We start from the raw sequence: 21,945 nt of genomic DNA on the forward strand, positions 1-21,945 counted from the left end.
TTGGTATGGTGGCTAGAGAGGGCTCCAGTCTCCTTCTGTGTAGTTGACCAGCCATTCTCAATGCATGGCTTCCACCTTGTGAAAAACATGGCTGCTCCAATTTCTATCATCATGCCTACATACCAGCCAGCAGAAGAGAGGGAGGGAGACGGAAGGGCATACTTCTCCATATAAACTCACGTCCTGAGTGTTACACACCTCATTCTACTCACATCCCATTGGAAGAACCTATTCATGTAGCCACTTCTAACTAACAAGGAGACTAGAAAATGTCTAGCGGGGTAGCTGTGTGCCCAGTTAAAAGTTCTATTGCTATGCTACAGGGAGAAAAGGGATTCTAAGGAAAGCCAGGCGTCATTGCTAGTCTTCCTCCTTGTCCACCAGCTACAGGCATCCTTCCTTCCACTTGCAGAACATGTTTATCCTTCCCAAGGGAAGACAATCCCAAAGTCCCACCATTCTGCATCCAGCCACAAACAGAACCTCTCTTCCAAAGGGAAGTTCCCTCCATCTCTGCATGTAAACCTAGCCTGAGCTTCTCTGTCTTGTAGAATTTTGCCAAAAGTGGCAAGGAGGAGCCAACACATCAGTGTTCTGCCATTTTTTCTAGTTAGTTCCTCTAGTGCAGTGGTTCTTAACCTGGGGGCAGTCTAGCTCCTATAAAGGGCATGAGGGAATGTATGAGGAAGTTCTTGATTGTTATATTGCCTGGGGCTAGTAGATAAGATCATTGAATCATTTTCAGTTCATACTGCTGGCATTTTATGGGTGAGGAGCTGTACATCCTACGATGCCTAGGGTATTCTTGACCAACAAAAAGTTATTCTACCCCAAATGCCAAGAGGACCTATGTTAAGAAGCACTACCTTAGAGCTATAGGCTCTATAAGCACGTGGTCTACAACTTCAGTATCATATGGTGATAGTTTTATCAGATGTTTTGCCATAGCATGAATCACCACCGTTCCCATCCACAGTATCCTCACCACCTGTTGCCTGACTGCCAGTGCCTCCTGTTACACGTTTTATTCCAGTAGCATCTCACTTTTAGGTACAAATTATGTGTTAGGTTATCAGCTGCTGTGGTAGTAATCCCAAAATGACGATGGTTTAAATTAGACAAAATTATTTATCATGTCCAAGCTGTTTGTTCTTCTTGAAGACATCAAGGACATACACTTCTATCTTATAACTCTACTATTCTTACTGTACAGCTTCTTCAACAAGTTCAGGGTGGTTGTACCAACTCCTGGCTTCACACACAAACTCCACTAGAAGGGATGCTTTAAGGGCACGATCCAGAAGTTGCCCTCATCTGGCAACAACCCATATGACTGTGGACAAGAGAACAGATAAATAAAGAGTGGTATGTTTTCACAATGGAATATTGTACTGAGAGAAAATTAATGAGCAAAAAGTATACACAACATCATAAATTAATCTTAGTAACATAATACTGAATATATGTATGTAAAAACATAAAGATAAATAAATAAAGGGAATGAAAAGCAAAACCAAGGTGATTGGTCACCTCTAGGTTTCAAGACAGGGAGAAGTTAGAGGCAGGATAGAAGAGGAACCCACAGTAAATGTAAATTACTGGTAATGTCCAATTATTCATGTTGGGAAATAAGTTCATGGTGTTTATTATATCATTAAATAAACACATAAAATACATTAAAATAGAAGAGAGCTAGGTTTAGACCAATGATGAAAGTGTGCCACAAGCCAAGAACTACAATTAAATGATTAATCCAGTATTCGTCTGTGCTTCTGAAGTAATAACAAACAAACAAACATGCAGTAAACCTATGATACATAGCATTTTGCTGGATGATGTAGTTGGGTCTACTAGCCCAACATCTCAAGAAACTCAGTCCGTCCAATGATCTTGCCTCAGGAGGAATGATTCATGCTAACCAAATTCAGTGAAGATGGGTACATAACTCAAAATATTTATTTATTAATTTACACTGAAAATATAATGGCTAAGTAGTCTATAGTAGTTATATTGTTCGTTCATTCAGCAAATATTTATTGAACATCTCTGAAGTGTCAGACACTTTGCTAATCACTTGGCATATAGTGGTGAACAGAAAGTTTTCACAGGGCTTATAATCTGTTGGGGGAGTCAGATATTTAATAACTAATTATAAAAATCAGCGGGTCAGCCTATTACACAATGTGGTAGAGTGGAGAATTTTATCCATTAAAAAATATATATTTATTTATTTGGCTGTGCCAGGTCTTAGTTGTGGCACACGGGATCTTTAGTTGTGGCATGCAGACTCTTAGTTGCAGCATGTGGGAATCTAGTTCCCTGACCAGCGATTGAACCCGGGCCCCCTGCATTGGGAGTGCAGAGTCTTAGCCAGTGGACCACCAGGGAAGTCCCCCTATTACCCATTTTGAAGACTGAACAGATTGAGTTAGTTATCTGACTTTGGGCAGGAGGTCTTCATGCCTTCCTGGCAGGATTTCATCACTGCTGTGGACCAGTGACAGCTGTGTCTCCCGTTCGTCTCTTTCCAGTAAGTAAATAAATAAGTAAATGAGATTGAATTCTTCCTTGTGTTCTCCTGTCTCTGCGCCACCAATGTGTGTTGGGTGTGTAGGGGGTGGGCAGATATGTTGACTTTTGGTTCCAACATGGACCTGTATTTGGATATGATCGAGACAACTGTGCATCAAATGGAGATCCTGCACTTTGATAAAGATTTTTGAAATTTGTCAGCTTTCTGTCTTATTTGTCCTTTTATGGGCAGTAAGTGGCAGAATTACTATTTTACAATTAAAATTGCTGGCTCTCTTAAAATTAGAGACTAACATAATATTTGAAATGAAACAAAATACCACTTTTATTTGATAATATACATTCCTTAAGAATCTCCCAAATATTAAAACATTGTTATGTATTACCTATCTTGTGGTCATTTTTGATGCAACAAACAAACTTTAGTAGTAGTACAGTGCTTAAAATTACAGGTTGATTGATTGTTCAGTATACAGTGATTTAAAGTTTTATATTGAACTAAATAAGTAATGAAAAATGTTTTTAAAATCCTGAAGTGCTGGAGGTAGGTAATAAAAATTTTAAGACAAACTTTTTTTACAGTGAAATTTTCAACTGACTGCAGGTACTATTTTCTTGTTCCAAATGAAACATTTAACAAATAAGTGATGTGAGCAGTTTTATACATTTCTATTAATTCATTCAAAGAGATATCTGTACCCCCAAGTTCATCGCATAGTCTAAACATTACATACTCAGAACAAACGTGTAGTGTTTTCTGTGTGTGGGAATAAAAGTGCCTGTGGATATTTGAAGGCCAGAGGGGCAACCCCAGGCAGAAGTGACCAGCTATTCCTCAGCTGTAAAACAGGGATAACAACTCCTGGGGTTGCTGTGAAAACTGAACACCATATGTAAAACATAGTAGACCCTGAAAACATATTAACACTCCTTGAGAAATGCAAATCAGAAGGGCGCTCAATGAACTTGAAACCAGAGAAAGGGGAATTATAATGCGCCCACCTTTATAGATGAGGTGTATCTGTCCAGGAGGCCAAAGTACATCTGACCGCCAGTCCATCTAGTGCTTAGTGATAAATTGACTAATTTTCATTTTCCAGTATTAACTGCTTGCCCTTTTTTTCGCTTTTCTTTCTTTAGACATGTTACATATTCAGTCCTTTTCTTCCTTCCTTTATGGCTTACCTGAAAACTTTTGAAATGTCTGGCAATAATACCTGCAATAAGAGAGTTAGAAAAAAACTGGGGAAGTTAGGACACATTAAAATATGAGTAGGAAAATAGTATAGCCAAGTTCAGTGCAGAGAAACATACGCATAGAATACTATCCTGTACAATGGTTTAGATTGGGTTGCAAATAACTGTTCATCTTCTAAAGTTAAAAAAACAAAACAAACCAGAAAAACAACCCCCAACCACTCATGAGAGGCATGGTAAGATCAAAGTAAAACATATAGTTCAAGATACACCTAATTTAGTTAAAAGAGATCTGAATTTTGTCTATGGGTCCTGTCTGATACAGAGGGTACTCTGCAATGGGTCCGATGTGATCTTGGGCAACGTCATGACAACAACTAGAAGAGAATTCCTTATTAATGGTCTGTAAGGTTGACTACACCATTGTAACCAAAATCAGAACAAGGTATAATTACAATCAATTGTACAGATTTCTTGATTTACAATGCTTAGGAAATCCTTAAGTTTTCATTAGTAATGCATTTAGAAGCTATATCTTACGTTGAGGTGCACATTATTAATCCTCAAATTAAGTGATTCTTTTAAAAGTAGGTTAGGGGATTGTGTTGGGGGTACTCAAGACCACCCTCAGTTTTGATCATTCATTAGGAGCACTCACCAGACTCAGCATGTAGTCATACTGATGGCTACAGTTAATTACAGTGAAAGGGTACAAAGTATAAGCAGCAAAGAGGAAAGGCACATGGGGCTAAATCTGGGGTAAACGTATGCAAGCTTCCAAGATTCCTCTCCCAGGGGAGTCATGCAGGATGTGCTTAATCTCTCACCCAACAAGTTGTGACAAATTGTGTGAAATGTTGCCAACCAAGAAAGCTCATTAGAGACTCAATACCCAGATTTTTTTATTGGGAGCTTATCATATAGGCACCCCTGCCTGTCATGTACCCAAATTTCAGACTCCCAGAAGGGATGCAGAGGGTTCCATAACTACATTGTTTGTACAAACAATTTAGGCACAGTGAGCCACTCATATCAGTCAATGGTGGGAGCGCTCCTGGAATCCAAGTTCCCAGATGCCAACCAAGGGCCAACCTTGTCAGCTGGCCTTTTTAAGTATAAGCAGTCAGGAGTGCTATGTTAACTCTTTTCTGCACAGGGATAATTAAACACATCTAAAAAGTATAGAGGTAACTTGCTAAATAGCTTCTTATATATTGCGTAAAGAAGTAATCTACTTGCTTTTGTGCTAATTCATTAATATTAATATTCTCATGAAATGAATGATGCTAGTATAAATTTAGCTTATACATTCTACTATACTGATGAATTTCAGAGTTTAAGTATTAAGGTTTTCAAATTTGAATGAGAATCTTAGGTGCCACCATTTAAATGGAATTTTACTATTTCACCTGTCATTCTCCAATGAGTGTGCTGATTTTACTAGTCCTGTATTTGATAAGGGGATCTGCTAGCTATTGATTTAACCACCATTTCATAGCACACAGAAATACTGAATATTACAAATCGCATAGCTTGATTAACTTGATCCTGATTTACGCTCTTTTGAATTCCAAGTCCCATAGGAGAAAATAGCTATTAATCTTTGGCTAGTTACTATTTTAGCATATGAAGAACATTTGTTAAAGAAAAGCACTTACATGTCTCATTGTGTTTCACACTTCTGTGCCAAGGTAAAGGGCAAAGGAATATTTAAGATGTGCTATTAAAGAACTGTTATTGTCAAGAACATAACCGCAGGGTGTAGGCAGATTGTAGATTCTAAGCCATGATGACTAAGCAACAGGTTGGAGGAATTCAGACAGATAATTACGTTCAGGCCCATAGGAGTTTCCAAATGAATGGCAGGGCAAATGGGAAGCCCTAGAGAAGCAGACTGTTTACTGTCTCCTTCCAACATGTGCAAACCCCATCATGCTGTAGAAGCAGCAGCTTAGTTTGGGGGATGAGGAAAGACAGTATATTTTATTTCTTGCTAAAAACACCACTCATAGTTGGGCATGAAAAACCCCTGGCCTTCTAGTATAGACATCTAACCATTCATCATTTATATACTTGGTGTCTCCTCTGTAGCACATATACCAAGAGCCAAGGATACTGAGGTGAATGAAATTGATCATGCCCTTGAGGAGGTAAGTTTTTTTGTGGCAGTGGTTTTCAGTGCTATAGGGTGACTACAAATCAGCTGAGGAGTCTGTTCCTACCCATAAACATTTAGATATTGATCAGGGAAAGGTTAGCTATTTATTAATAAGTGTTGGAGTTGGGTGATGTGTATATTTGGGATTGTTATACCATTGTCTTTTTTATTTGTGTGAAAATTTCCATATAACTTATTTTTTATATCCTGAGAATTTACCATGTTTTATTAAAAAGTCAAAAGATATTAGTATCTTTAGTTTACAAATATATTTGTTCCTTCTCCAAGATGGGAGACCAAGATACATCATAGAGCAATTTTTATCATATAGCTGGCCTCAATCATACATACAGCCATAATTAAAGTATACTTTGAGCCAGATAATGTGCTTTTTTTACTTTGATTTGTGATACATGAATTGGTAAGCAGTTCGTTCCATAATAGGCAGTAAAAGAAGCTTGTTTGACTCCAACAAATTTCTAAAAGTAGTTTTACATGCAAATCATTAGGAAAAACTAACTTGACTAAAACATTTAAAAAGAAATTGACAATAAGACTGAGGGGTATGTAAGGTGAACAGAATAAATAATCTAAACATTAAAACTCTCCCAAGTCATGGTGTACATCTGAAGATAGGAATTATACTTTAGTATATGTGAAACATGAATAAAGTTGTAAAATAATAAAATCAAGTGATCATCTTTTTAAAATACCTTATTATAAATTATGTGCTAGTTGTTAAAACTTCAAATAATAAAACTGAGTATTGAATGAATGAATGGATACATAAATAAATAGGTGGTTTTCTTTAGCCTCAGTTTAAAAGTCACATATCTAATTGTTCATCAGAAATGACCTTTTGGTTTCCACAAAATTTTTCTTTTAATTTGAGTCTTTTTAAAAAGCTGGAAGACCCCAAAATACTACATGTATATTCTCCAGTGCCAATAATTGGCTAGAGCTGAGTAGTAACTACCCCCTTTAAGATGGAGTCTGAATTCTTACATGCACGAGTACATGCCTGAGATTCTGTACATCTTGAATGTTCACAACAGTTTCTGTATGTTCCTTATACTTAAATGTCAGTTTGCATGGATATAAAACCCTTAGCTCACATTTTCTTGCCTTGAGTGTTTTGCATATGTTACTCCATTGTCTTCAGTCATAAAGGGTTGCTGTAAAAAGATCTGATGACAATTTGATATCACTTCCCTTATAAATGATTTGTGTGTTTTGGTCTAGATACAAAACGAATACTTAAAGTTTTTCTTTAAAATTCATTAGTTTTACTAAAATAAGTCTTGATGTTGGTCATTTTGGATTAGTTTTTCCAGGTACATAGTGTGCTTTTCAAGATGTATGTTCAAGTTTTTGTTTATTTTTTTTACTTCAGGAAAATTTTGTTGGATTATAGGCTTTTAATATTTGTTCTGTTCCATTGATTTGGTTCTCTTCTTTGGGCACTTCTGCTATGCATCTGTAGGAACTTCTCTGACTGTTTTCTATACCTGTCACTTTCTCTCAAATCCTTTTCAACTCTTTCTTCATTTCTTTTTGAATTTTAACATTTTCTTCCTTTTGATCTCCTATTTCTGTCATTATTTGTTGTTTTTATTTGTTCTTGTGTTTCTTATATATGCTTCCTTAAAATTTTTAAAATTATTTCCTGAGTTCTCTCATTTTTTTCTCTACATAAACTTTTTGTATCACTAAATAAGGCACATTTATATATGAGGAAAACTCCTAAGCCCAAATGGTGAAGTACCCACTGCTGCAATGAATGCTTGCCACGGGCATGTTAACTCCCAAGAGCAGAGACTGCAAGATACTTAAAACTCTCTAAACTAGAGAGAGAGCAGAAGACTGGCTGAAAGTCATACAACGATTGTCAGATCTCCTCTACCTCATGCTCAAAACCACCGAAGATGGTATAATAACTTCTAGAATTAGTGTCATGTTCCTGTTTGTTCAAGTGAGTTTTCTCCTGATCTTAATGATTAGAACAAAGGCAAGAGCTACAGAAGAGGCATTCCATTGATAAACATAGAACAATATCAGAACATCAAAGAGGAGGTAACATAGAAAATCTTGTTTTTTCAAGTATCAGATGCTTTCATATTGTAGTCGTATAGCAGTGGAGTAAGCTCCACCTCTCAAAGGCTTAATTCAGGGCTTCCCTGGTGGCACAGTGGTTAAGAATCCGCCTACCAGTGCAGGGGGCACAGGTTCGAGCCCTGGTCCAGGAAGATCCCACATGCCACGGAGCAACTAGGCCCGTGTGTCACAACTACTGAGCCCGTGAGCCACAACTACTGAGCCCATGTGCTGCAACTACTGAAGCCCACGCACCTAGAGCAACAAGAGAAGCCACCACAATGCGAAGCCCACCTACCACAACGAAGAGTAGCTCCTGCTCGCCACGACTAGAGAAAGCTCTCGTGCAGCAATGAAGACCCAATAGAGCCACAAATAAATTTAAAAAAAAAAAAAGGGCTTAATCCAAAAACTTTCTGTTGGTATCACACCAAACGAGGTTCACTGTACTTTGGCATCCTTCTTGAACTGTGAGATCCAGCTGGCTTTTTAGGGTGTTGGAAACCTTTATTCTGTGATCTCCATCACGGATTTCAAAATGGCCAGCTATTTACTCAGACAGGTAGGCACCTTGATCAACTTAGACATCGGCATCATTTTTTGGTGGCAGTTTTATATATAAGGATTTCTTTTTGCACTTGAACCTCTACCAGCAGGGAGTCTCGATTCCTGTAAGGAAGAGTCGTTAGGGGCTATAGCAACAAGTACAAACCCTGGAGGACCAGTGCTTACAGCCTCATTCGGTGCCTGGTTGTACTTTTACCACCTTGCTAAGTGTATTTTGCTTTACTTAGGTCTGTAATATGGTCATTTCTCGGCTCAGAGGACTTTTGAACTTGCTTTGATTTGTCATGGTGGACATTTCCTTTTGCTGCGCAAACTGCATTGCTTTCTTTTCATAATAATCTCTAATTTTGAGTCTTTGTTTGCACAAGATAACTTTTCTCAACCTTTTACCTTTTCTTTATTGTTGCCTCTCTTTCTTCTGCTTTCTCACTGGCTTTTGTTCAATGAAAGCTACCATGTGCTTAATCTGCTGTATTGCATGTCAGCACTGCAGAGGCTCATGGCAAAGGCAGAGTTAGCCTAGAGCATAATGGGCTCAAGTTGAGCATAATGTGCTCAATGGGCTTCAAGTTTGAAGGGCCAGATGAAAGAAATGGCAGAGAGAAACTCAACAAAGGTCTCAGCTTCCTTGCTTTATAACCCCAGATTCTGGTTTTGCTATTTTTGAGTTTCTCTGATGCTGATTTATGTTATTCTTTCATAGCTTCTATACTTTTCTTAATTTCTTTTAGCTTATTTTGAAATATTAGATTTTATAGTTTCACATTTGGTTGCCATGTCTTTTCGAAGTGTTTTTGTCATGGTTTGTGGGGATTTTATTCTGCCTCTTATTCTCCTTTTAATGATAATAATTTTGCGTGGTACTTGGCCAAATTTTTTCTATTGCTTATTTTGTAAATAAGTTTCCCTTTACTTTTTATGAGAGAGGAGGGTCCAAAGAGATAGATTTTCTAGCTTCCCTGTTCCAGGACTTCGGCTGCTGCTGTTTTTGCAAAGTAACAAGAAAAAATAGCCTCTTTCAGAGATCTGCCTCTCACTGCCTTTTCTTTCCTTTTTTAAACAGGAAAGCAATGCATCACTCTTTACAAGGGAGAATTACTTTAAAACAGGGAGTATCATAATGGGTAGCTGAGAGAAGAGTGGAATTTAATCAAATGCACATACTGAGTTTAATGATCCAAAACAGATGAATAATTCTCCTCTAGAGTTATAGCCATAATCATAAAAAAATACTGCCTGGTCTAAATAACTTTTTTCATATACATTAGAGCAAAGTGATGAGAAAATTTAGTAACTATATAATCCAGAGATGGTCCCACTGCTTCTCAGAGTGCTTTTAATTTCTCAGCCATCACTTTTGTTTCTCTCACCTTCTCCCTCCACATTTGCTGAAAATAAATTCCCTAGGCCACCTTTTTCAGTGTTTCCTCTTACATAATCTCAATACTAGATAATCAGTTATTTGGCAAAGTTTTCTACAAAGCTACATGTGTTATTCAGGAATTTGTGTTGCATCCTCTAAAAGTTTGTTGAGAACTGACTTAAAATTCCCTAGAGTTTGTCTAAAATACTTTATATACACATCATTTACTGGTTAGGTAATGACTACAATGGACATATAGTTTATTCATTTTTGTCTTCAACTTCTGTGTTGAACAGAATATTGTACTATTTATCCTTATACAGATTTGGGAGTTCTTCTGACTGTTGTAACAAAACTGCCTATCTTATGACTATTTTCTCTTTGGGGGGGCGTGTTAGGCTTTCTGTGTTATAACCTAATAGAGTTTCCTTGTTGAGGCCATGGGCTAAGGTCATATTAAGGTAGATTTCAAGCAGGATCTCCTCTCAAAGGGAGAGATCCTTTCCACCATCAGGTACTTGGGTGAGTAGAGGGAATGAAGTCCTTAGGACTTAAGCAGGCCAGAGCAGGGTCTTGAGGGCAAAGATGACTCAAGCTCTGTGTGAAGAGACTGGATAGACAATGAAGTAGGCTTAGCCCCCTTCTTAGACCTTATGCCCAGTTTGCTCCTTTGAAGGTTAGTGGGTGCCTTGGTGGTAGGGTCAGTATCTGGCTAAGCAGGTCTCAGACTTGTAATGAGCTACAAAAAGTGTCCTCAAGTGGAACCGTGGAACATTGTCCTGGTTAGGGGGCAGAATTGTCCAAGGTCATGGACTCCCAGGGAGCTCTCTACCAAATCTGGTGGAACAATGCCAGGAAAACAGGAGGGAAAAAATATTGAAGACTGTGGCTAAGAGTTTCAAGTAAGGGAGGAACAGGGAAAGATGCCAGATGATGGTGAGTTCACCTGATTCAGCCCTGAGGCCCTGTACAGGGAGTATATACGCTGGGCAACGTTTTTCACGAGCCACCCCGCATACTGCAGAGGCTGGCAGCTGCTTAAAGGAGCTTCTCTCTGAAGCATCCTTTCAGAACACAAGAGACTATTCATAAACCTTTTTCATTCTTCTCAGTCCTTCCAATCTACCACTCCCCAGATTTTATTTTATTTTTCTCAGATGATCTCATCTTCATTTCACAGAGAAAATAGAAAACATCTAATGGAACTTTCTCAAATTCTTGACCCCACATCTACCAAATGAACTGCATCCACACTCATGTCCTCATTTTTTGCCTTTTTGATGGAAGAGATATGGTGCCTCCTGTCTACAGACAATTTCTTCACTTGGTTTCTGGATTAAATACCTCATTTCTTATAAAGGAATTCAGTCATTTATTTGGTAAAGACTTACTGAGCATCTACTTTGTAACAGATGCCATGTTCCATTTGTTGATTAACTGTTGTTTCTTTTGTAGATTCAGCTTCTGTCACTCCACTCATTTCTTCCCGATAGCATTTTACTGTGCTGAATACTCTCTACCAGTTAAAAACCAACTAAATGGAACCAAACTGAAAAACAGACCCCTGTCCCCCACTCCCTCCTTCAGCTACTAGTCTTTATTCTTCTCTTTAGAGCCAAGCATCTCTAAAATGTTGCCTATATTTAGCATTTTAATGTCTGCATCTCTCATTCATTCTACTTCTGCTCTTACTAAAAGTATGTTCTCTGTGGTCACCAATAACGTGCATGTGGCTAAAAATGGAAGGGAACCATTTCATTCTTCACCTTATTTGATCTGTATGCAGCAAGTAAAAATGTGGACCACTTCTTTTTTCACTGGGTTTCTATGACACCACATTCTTCCTATGTCTCTGGTTTATCCTTCTTAGTCTTTTTTGTGTGCTACATTTTGGTCTGCATTTCCCTTAAATGTTGATGTTCCTCCGGGCTTCCTAGGCATCTTTCCTTCTCATTGTCAGTGCTCTGTGGTTGATGTCATCAGCTCTTCAGACTGAAATTATCATCCATATCATGTAAGAAAAATGCTTTGACATTGTGTTTAGACATGAAGTTGTTGGAATCAAAAAGATTATCTTGTTTAAATAGGTCTATAAGGAGAAAGCCAAAATAAATGTGTTAATGAATCCTTATTAGCAATCTATTTCATGCTGATTGGGAACATATTACAGCATAGGTGTGTAGAGTCAATTCTTACAACAAACATTCTAACAGATACAGTTTCATGCAATACTGATGTAATTCATAAATACATTATCATAACAAACATGAAAAACAAACTTTGTAGTATCTATTGTCTTGAGTTAATGTTACATTTTGAAGGAGATGATGATGACTATGACAATGATTATGATAATTCTTTTGTAATTACAAGTAGAATATCACAAAAAAGGTTCTTTTTGTCCTTCTCAGCAAACTGTCCAGAGATTCATATTTATGATACAGAAACTGCATATATAAATTCAACATGGCCTTCTCCCCACCTGGCTAGTGCTATCCATTCTTTTGCATTTTTGATACCTGATTTATAAATGTTATTAAATCTTCTCCTTTACCTAAAACCTGTGCTAGTTATTTTGCATTTGCTTGTCTGGATACACTCTGCCCTTCTCTCCCTTGCCTTATGCCTTGGAAAACTGTCCTCTGAGGACTATATCACTTGTGCCCCTTTGGCTTGTCCAGTGGCATGTATACCAGCTGGACATATAGCACAAGAGGAGAGCAAGGTCAGGGCATTTCTTCCCTGCCTGCTCCGTGCTCTGTGCCATATCTCTTGCAGTAGCTGTGTTCCTCCCCAACTCTATATTCTGCTGGGCAGTGCCTCCCTCTAGGTTCCATTAACGCTGTTTCTTGGGGACTTCCCTGGTGGTCCAGTGGCTAAGACTCCATGCTCCCAATGCAGGGGGCCCGGGTTCGATCCCTGGTCAGGGAACTAGATCCCACAGGTATGCCGCAACTAAAGATCCTGCGTGCCACAACTAAGACCCAACACAGGCAAAATAAATAAATAATAAATATTTTAAAACAAAACAAAAAACACTGTTTCCTACTCTTGACTTTTTAGTCATAGGTGTAATAATGTTTCCCCACTGCTGCAAAGCTCTCAGTGCCTCGGCATTCCCTGTCCTCCTCAGTTCTGCCCGCTCCTTGTTACTCCTTTCATTAAAGTCTTATTTGAATTCATCTAGGGTGAATTTGTTTTCTTTCTGGGAACCTGACTTTTATGATAATGTTGTAAAACTAGCCCAGTGCTCTGCATCCTCAAAAGCACTTGTGTCAACAATTTTCTGCTTATGTTAAAGATTCTCATTGAATAACATTGTCACTTGGGGTCCCAAGATTTTGCTTATATTTCAACCAAAGCTGAAAGTTTGCATTTGGTATTTCATACGTGCTAATGATTCTCAAATTTATATCTCTAGCCTAGATCTGTCTCCTAAATTTTATTTATTTAATTTAATTAATTTATTTATTTATGGCTGTGTTGGGTCTTCGTTGCTGTGCGTGGGCTTTCTCTAGTTGCAGCAAGCGGGAACTACTCTTTGTTGCAGCGCGTGGGCTTCTCATTGTGGTGGCTTCTCTTGTTGCGCAGCATGGGCTCTAGGCACATGGGCTTCAGTAGTTGCTACACGTGGGCTCAGTAGTTGTGGTTCGCAGGCTCTAGAGCACAGGCTCACTAGTTGTGGCACACGGGCTTAGTTGCTCCGCGGCATGTGGGATCTTCCTGGACCAGGGCTCAAACCCATGTCCCCTGAGTTGGCAGGCGGATTCTTAACCACTGTGCCACCAGGGAAGTCCTGTCTCCTAAATTTTAGAACCACATGTTCAACTCCTCTGATTTCTCTGCTCTGATATCCCACAGACACTTAAAATTCCAAATGTCCAATTCCAGTTCATCTCCTTGTATGTCCTTTGAGCAACTTTCTCAGCCTGTTCCTGCCTTTATAAAGTTAGGAACCCAGAAACTTATTTATGATTGAATAGTCATGGTCCCTATTAGTCCAGGCTGGCAGTACTTTTGCTAGTACAATTCCCTTAAGAACTTTGGGAGTCTTCTATGTATCAGATGAAAGTTCACTCCATGCTCTAGAAGCCAAAGCCACACTTGTTTTCAAGACACTCTTCTCTTTTTAGACTAATTTACTGCTACTTTCAGATCAGGCTTCTGTGGACCTACATCTTTAAGCTTTTGAGAAGCCATTTTGTTCAGCCCAAGAAAGCACCAATTTAAATTCCTTAGAAGCATTAGAAAAGTGTCTTCTGGCCATAGTTTTGATTTTATCCTTTATCTTTAGGCCATATCTTAATTTGAAAATCTTTTATTTGCTTGAGAATCTGGAAATAAGAGTTTACATTCCAGACTGGCAAATTCTAGCCCCTCTATAATCTCTTTAAATTCTGCTTACATATTGGTCAGTTGTTTTCAGAGCCCATCTCTTTCTTGAAGCTCCTCATACTTCAGCTAGTACAAACACTCTCAGTTTTCTTCCTAGAAATCTCTGCTCAAATCCAAAAGTCCATCAGGTTACTGGGTGGACTATCTTTCAAGTTACTGCAGGTGATAGTTTTACCACTATATTATATGACATGGGTCACTATCTTTTTAGCTTCTGTAGCAGTTTCCTCATCTTTTTTCTAGTCTCCTGCAATCGTTTTCTTGCTATTTCTACTAAAGTTTTCCTTTTCATCTGCCACATGGTCTTGGAATCAATGTCACATATTTTAGAGTTTTATTATGGCATGATCCCAATTCTGTATACTGCATATTTTAGTTGCTTTTCCCTTGCCTGCATTTCTCATGTGAGGATGGCAAGTATGTTTCCAGTGCCTGGACCATAGTAGGTTTTCAATAAATATTACTTCATAAGTAAGTAAATTAGTTCTTAACTGTTAAAGACCCTTTAAATTAAGGTATCATTGTAAAGTTTTATCAAATCTCAATTATCCTAGCAACTGTTACTCTAGTTCAGCTATTTTCTCTAGTATAGTATCTGTTTGAGTACAGCCTGTACAAATACGAGTAATAGCTCTTGTTTGAACCAAAATTCTTCCACCTACAAAGTGTGACCCTATAAAAGATTCTTAATGTTTGTATGACTCAGTTTTATCATTAGTAAAATGAGGAGAATAGCGGTCCTTATCTCATACCATTTTTGTGAGGAACCTTGGTGCAGAGTGATTATTCAACAAATGGTGGCTATTATTATTATTTCATTTTTAGATCCATGCATAGTAAACTTATAACAATGGTTGTTTCCAGAAAGAAAATGGGTATCTGGGGAAAGGAGTGGAAGGGAGACTTACATTTTGCTGATTTACCTTTTTTTGTACCATTCAAACTCTCTACCCTCTACATATATTACCTATTCAAAATAATTATTGGTTTGAAAAATATTACATGTATATTTGTTCATTTTAATCTCTATTATGTTAGTGGCTTGAGTGTTGCATTTTAAACTCAGCAAGGAAAATGTGGAATAATTCATCCATGACAGATTTAAAATAGATTTATTTTTAAGCTTCTTAGGGCCCATTAGAAATAGTAATTAAACAGGAAGAATTTTTACAGGGGGACAGTTTCATTGCAGCATCACTATTGCTTTCAGTTGCAAAGATTTTCATTAGGTTCAAGAGAAAATAGTCAATGATATCAGTTTAAATCCACATAATTCTGAAGAGCATACATGTGAAATTCCACTTAGTGATAAAGGAGTGCATAGTGCAGGAAGTGTTTAATCTCTCCGTACTAATATCTTCATTCAAATATACAATATTTCATAACTTGTGCTTGATTGCATATGCTTGGCTGATGTGGAGCTGTCTGGCCTGAAATCGTGCATTAAATAAATGTTCATTTTAACCCTGTTTCTTTTCATCCCTCAAATAGGTTTTATGACAACAGAGTTTTTCAGAGTTTTTCACTCGAGGCACTTCTGATTTAGGCAGTAAGACAAAAATGGGTATTGTAAAGTTATGAAAAAAGAGAAAAGCTGCTTCCTCCGCAGAAATTTTTAACCTCTGGAGAGATTGGTTCAAGATGGCGGAGTAGAAGGACATGCACTCACTCCATCTTGCGGGAGCACCAGAATCACACCTAACTGCTGAACAATCAAGGACAGGAAGACACTGGAACTCACCCAAAAAGATACCCCACATCAAAAGACAAAGGAGAAGCCACAATGAGATGGTAGGAGGGGCAAAATCACAATAAATCAAATCCCATAACTGCCAGGTGGGTGACTCACAAATTGGAGAACACTTACACCACAGAAGTCCACCCACTGGAAAGAAGTTTCTGAGCCCCACGTCAGGCTTCCCAACCTGGGGGTCCAGCAACGGGAGGAGGAATTCAGGGAGAATCAGACCTTGAAGGCTAGTGGGATTTGATTGCAGGACTTCAACAGGACTGGGGAAACAGAGACTCCAATCTTGGAGGGCACACACAAAGTAGTGTGTGCATCAGAACCCAGAGGAAGGAGCGGTGACCCCATAGGAGACTGAACCAGACCTACCTGCTAGTGTTGGAGGGTCTCCTGCGGTGGGCGGGGAGGGTGGTGGTGCTGGCTGTGGCTCACAATGAGGACAAGGACACTGGCAGCAGAAGTTCTGGGAAGTACTCCTTGGCATTAGGCCTCACAGAGTCCACCATTAGCCCCGCCAAAGAGCCCAGGTAGGCTCCAGTGATGGGTCGCCTCAGGCCGAACAACCAACAGGAAGGGAACCCAGCCCCACCCATCAGCAGACAAGCAGATTAGGGTTTTACTGAGCTCTGCCCACCAGAGCAACAGCCAGCTTTACCCACCACCAGTCCCTCCCAAATTGCACAAGTCTCTTAGATAGCCTCATCCACCAGAGGGCAGACAGCAGAAGCAAGAAGAGCTACAGTCCTGCAGCCTGTGGAACAAAAACCACATTCACAGAAAGGTAGACAAGTTGCAAAGGCAGAGGGCTATGTACCAGATGAATGAACAAGATAAAACACTAGAAAAACAACTAAATGAAGTGGAGATAGGCAACCTTCCAAAAAAAGAATTCAGAATAATGATAGTGAAGATGATCCAGGACCTTGGGAAAAGAATGGAGACAAAGATCGAGAAGGTGCAAGAAATGTTTACCAAAAACCTAGAAGAATTACAGAACAAACAAACAGAAGAATTAAAGAGCAAACAAACAGAGATGAACCATATAATAACTGATATGAAAAATACACTAGAAGAAATTAATAGCAGAATAACTGAGGCAGAGGAAAGGATAAGTGACCTGGAAAACAGAATGGTGGAATTCACTGCCGTGGAACAGAATAAAGAAAAAAGAATGAAAAGAAATGAAGACAGCCTAAGAGACCTCTGGGAGAACATTAAACGCAACAACATTCGCATTATAGGGGTCCCAGAAGGAGAAGAGAGATACAAAGGACTGGAGAGAATATTTGAAGAGATTATAGTCAAAAACTTCCCTGACATGGAAAAGGAAATAGCCACCCAAGTCGAGGAAGTGCAGAGAGTCCCAGGCAGGATAAACCCAAGGAGAAACAGGCTGAGACACATAGTAATCAAATTGTCAAAAAATTAAAGACAAAGAAAAATTATTGAAAGCAGCAAGGGAAAAATGACAAATAACATACAAGGGAACTCCCATAAGGTTAACAGCTAATTTCTCAACAGAAACTCTACAAGCCAGAAGGGAGTGGCATAATATATTTAAAGTGATGAAAGGGAAGAACATACAACCAAGATTACCTGGCGAGAATCTCATTCAGATTTGATGGAGAAATCAAAAGCTTTACAGACAAGCAAAATTAAGAGAATTCAGCACCACCAAACCAGCTCTACAGCAAATGCTAAAGGAATTTCTCTAAGTTGGAAACACAAGAGAAGAAAAGGACCTACAAAAACAAACCCAAAACAATTAAGAAAATGGTCATAGGAACATACATATCGATAATTACCTTAAACATGAATGGATTAAATGCTCCAACCAAAAGACACAGGTTCACTGAATGGATACGAAAACAAGACCATATATATGCTGTCTACAAGAGACCTATTTCAGATGTAGGGACACATACAGACTGAAAGTGAGGAATGGAAAAAGATATTCCATGCAAATGGAAATCAAAGGAAAGCTGGAGTAGCAATACTCATATCAGATAAAATAGACTTTAAAATAAAGAATGTTACAAGAGCCAAGGAGGGACACTACATAATGATCAAGGGATCAATCCAAGAAGAAGATATAACAATTATAAATATATATGCATCCAACATAGGAGCACCTCAATACATAAGGCAACTGCTAACAGCTCTAAAAGAGGAAATCGACTGTAACACAATTATAGTGGGGGACTTTAACACCTCACTAACACCAATGGACAGATCATCCAACAGAAAATTAATAAGGAAACAAAAGCTTTAAATGACACAATAGACCAGATAGATTTAATTGATATTTATAGGCTATTCCATCCAGAAACAGCAGATTACACTTTCTTCTCAAGTGCACATTCTTCTCAAGTGCACATTCGGAACATTCTCCAGGATAGATTACATCTTGGGTCACAAATCAAACCTTGGTAAATTTAAGAAAATTGAAATCATATCAAGCATCTTTTCTGACCACAACACTATGAGATTAGAAATCAGTTACAGGAAAAAAAACGTAAAAAACACAAACACATGGAGACTAAACAATACTTTACTAAATAACCAAGAGATCACTGAAGAAATCAAAGAATACCTAGAGACAAATGACAATGAAAACACGATGATCCAAAACCTATGGATGGAGCAAAAGCAGTCCTAAAGGGAAGTTTACAGCAATACAAGCCTACTTCAAGAAACAAGAAAAATCTCAAATAAACATCTAACCTAACACCTAAAGGAACTAGAAAAAGAAGAACAAACAAAACCCAAAGTTAGTAGAAGGAAATAAGTCATAAAGATCAGAGCAGAAATAAATGAAATAGAAACAAAGAAAATAGCAAAGATCAATAAAACTAAAAGTTGGTTCTTTGAGAAGAGAAACAAAATTGATAAACAATTAGCCAGACTCATCAAGAAAAAGAGGGAGAGGACTCAAATCAATGAAATTAGAAATCAAAAAGGAGAAGTTACCACAGACACTGCAGAAATACAAAGCATCCTAAGAGACTACTACAAGCAACTGTATGCCAATAAAATGGACAACCTGGAAGAAATGGACAAATTCTTAGAAAGGTATAACCTTCCAAGGCTGAACCAGGAAGAAATAGAAAATATGAACAGACCAATCACAAGTAATGAAATTGAAACTGTGATTAAAAATCTTCCAACAAACAAAAGTGCAGGACCAGATGGATTCACGGGTGAATTCTATCAAACATTTAGGGAAGAGATAATAACCATCCTTCTCAAACTCTTCCAAAAAATTGCAGAGGAAGGAACACTCCCGAACTCATTCTATGAGGCCAACATCACCCTGATACCAAAACGAGACAAAGATACTACAAAAAAGAGAAAGTTACAGACCAATATCACTGATGGATATAGATGCAAAACTCCTCAACAAAATACTAGCAAACAGAATCCAACAACATATTAAAAGGATCATACACCATAATCAAGTGGGAATTATCCCAAGGATGCAAGAATTCCTCAACATATGCAAATCAATCAGTGTGATACACCATATTAACAAATTGAAGAATAAAAACCATATAATCATCTCAATAGATGCAGCAAAAGCTTTTGACAAAATTCAACACCCATTTATGATAAAAACTGTCCAGAAAGTGGGCATAGAGGGAACCTCCCTCAACATAATAAAGGCCATCTAGGACAAACCCACAGCAAACATCATTCTCAATGGTGAAAAACTGAAAGCATTTCCTGTAAGATAGGAAAAAGACAATGATGTCCACTCTTACCACTATTATTCAACATAGTTTTGGAAGTCCTAGCCAAGGCAATCAGAGAAGAAAAAGAAATAAAAGGAATACAAATTGGAAAAGAAGAAGTAAAACTGTCACTGTTTGCAGATGACATGATACTATACACAGAGAATGCTACAGATGCTACCAGAAAAGTACTAGAGCTAATCAATGAATTTAGTAAAGTTCCAGGATACAAAATTAATGCACAGAAATTTCTTGCATTCCTATACACTAATGATGAAAAACTTGAAAGGGAAATTAAGGAAACACTCCCATTTACCATTGCAACAAAAAGAATAAAATACCTAGGAATAAAGCTAACTAGGGAGACAAAAGACCCGTATGCAGAAAACTATAAGACACTGATGAAAGAAATTAAAGACGAAACAAACAGATGGAGAGATATACCATGTTCTTGGATTGCAAGAATCAATATTGTGAAAATGACTATACTACCCAAAGCAATCTACAGATTCAATGCAATCCTTATCAAGTTACCAATGGCATTTTTTACAGAACTAGGACAAAAAATCTTAAAATTTGTATGGAGACACAAAAGACCCTGAATAGCCAAAGCAGACTTGAGGGAAAAAAAATGGAGCTGGAGGAATCAGGCTCCTGGACTTCATACTATACTACAAAGCTACAGTAATCAAGACAGTATGGTAGTGGCACAAAAACAGAAATATAGATCAGTGGAACAGGATAGAAAGCACAGAGATAAACCCATGGACCTATGGTCAACTATTCTGTGACAAAGGAAGCAAGGATATATATTGGAGAAAAGACAGTGTCTTCAATAAGTGGTGCTGGGAAAACTGGACAGCTACATGTAAAAGAATGAAATTAGAACACTCCCTAACACTATACACAAAATTAAACTCAAAATGGATTAAAGATGTAAATGTAAGACCGGACAATATATAACTCTTAGAGGAAAAAATAGGAAGAACACTCTTTGACATAAATCACAGCAAGATCTTTTTTGACCCACCTCCTAGAGTAATAGAAATAAAAACGAAAATAAACAAATGGGACCTAATGAAACTTAAAAGCTTTTGCACAGCAAAGGAAACTATAAATAAGATGAAAAGACAACACTCAGAATGGGAGAAAATATTTGCAAACAAATCAGTGGATAAAGGATTAATCTCCATAATATGTAAACAGCTCATGAAGCTCAATATTAAAAAAAAAAAAGACCAATCCAATAAAAAAATGGACAGAAGGTCTAAACAGACAACTCTCCAGAGAAGACATACAGATGGCCAAGAAGCACATGAAAAGCTGCTCAACATCACTAATCATTATAGAAATGCAAATCAAGACTACAATGAGTTATTACCTCATACCAGTTGGAATGGGCATCGTCAGAAAATGTACAAACAAATGCTGGAGAGGGTGTGGAGAAAAGGGAACTCTCTTGCACTGTTGGTGGGAATGTAAATTGATACAGTCACTATGGAGAACATATGGAGGTTACTTAAAAAACTAAAAATAGAATTACCATATGACCCAGCAATCCCACTACTAGGCATATACCCAGAGAAAACCATAATTCAAAAAGACACATGCACCCCAGTGTTCATTGCAGCAGTATTTACAATAGCAGGTCATGGGAGAAACCTAAATGCCCATTGACAGAAGAATGGATAAAGAAGTTGTGGTACATATATACAATGGAATATTACTCAGACATAAAAAGGAACGAAATGGGGTCATTTGTAGAGATGTGGATGGGCCTAGAGACTCTCATACAGAGTGATGTAAGAAAGAGAAAAACAAATTTTGTATATTAACGCATATATGTGGAATCTAGAAAAATGGTACAGATGAACCTGTTTGCAAGGCAGAAATAGAGACATATGTAAAGAACAAACATATGGACACCAAGGGGGGAAAGTCGGGGGGGTTGGAAGGGTGGGATGAATTGGGAGGTTGGGATTGACATATATACACTAATAGGTATAAAATAGGTAACTAATAAGAACCTACTATATAAAAAATAAATAAAGTTAAAAAAAAGACTATGAAAAAAATAATTGATAAGCTGGACTTTATTCAAATTAAAAACTTCTGCTCTACAAAAGATAGTATCAAGAGGATTAGAAGACAAGGAAATGTT

The sequence above is a fragment of the Grampus griseus genome (assembly GCF_964374135.1).
Source record: "Grampus griseus genome assembly, chromosome: 18".
NCBI classification, from domain to species: domain Eukaryota; kingdom Metazoa; phylum Chordata; class Mammalia; order Artiodactyla; family Delphinidae; genus Grampus; species Grampus griseus.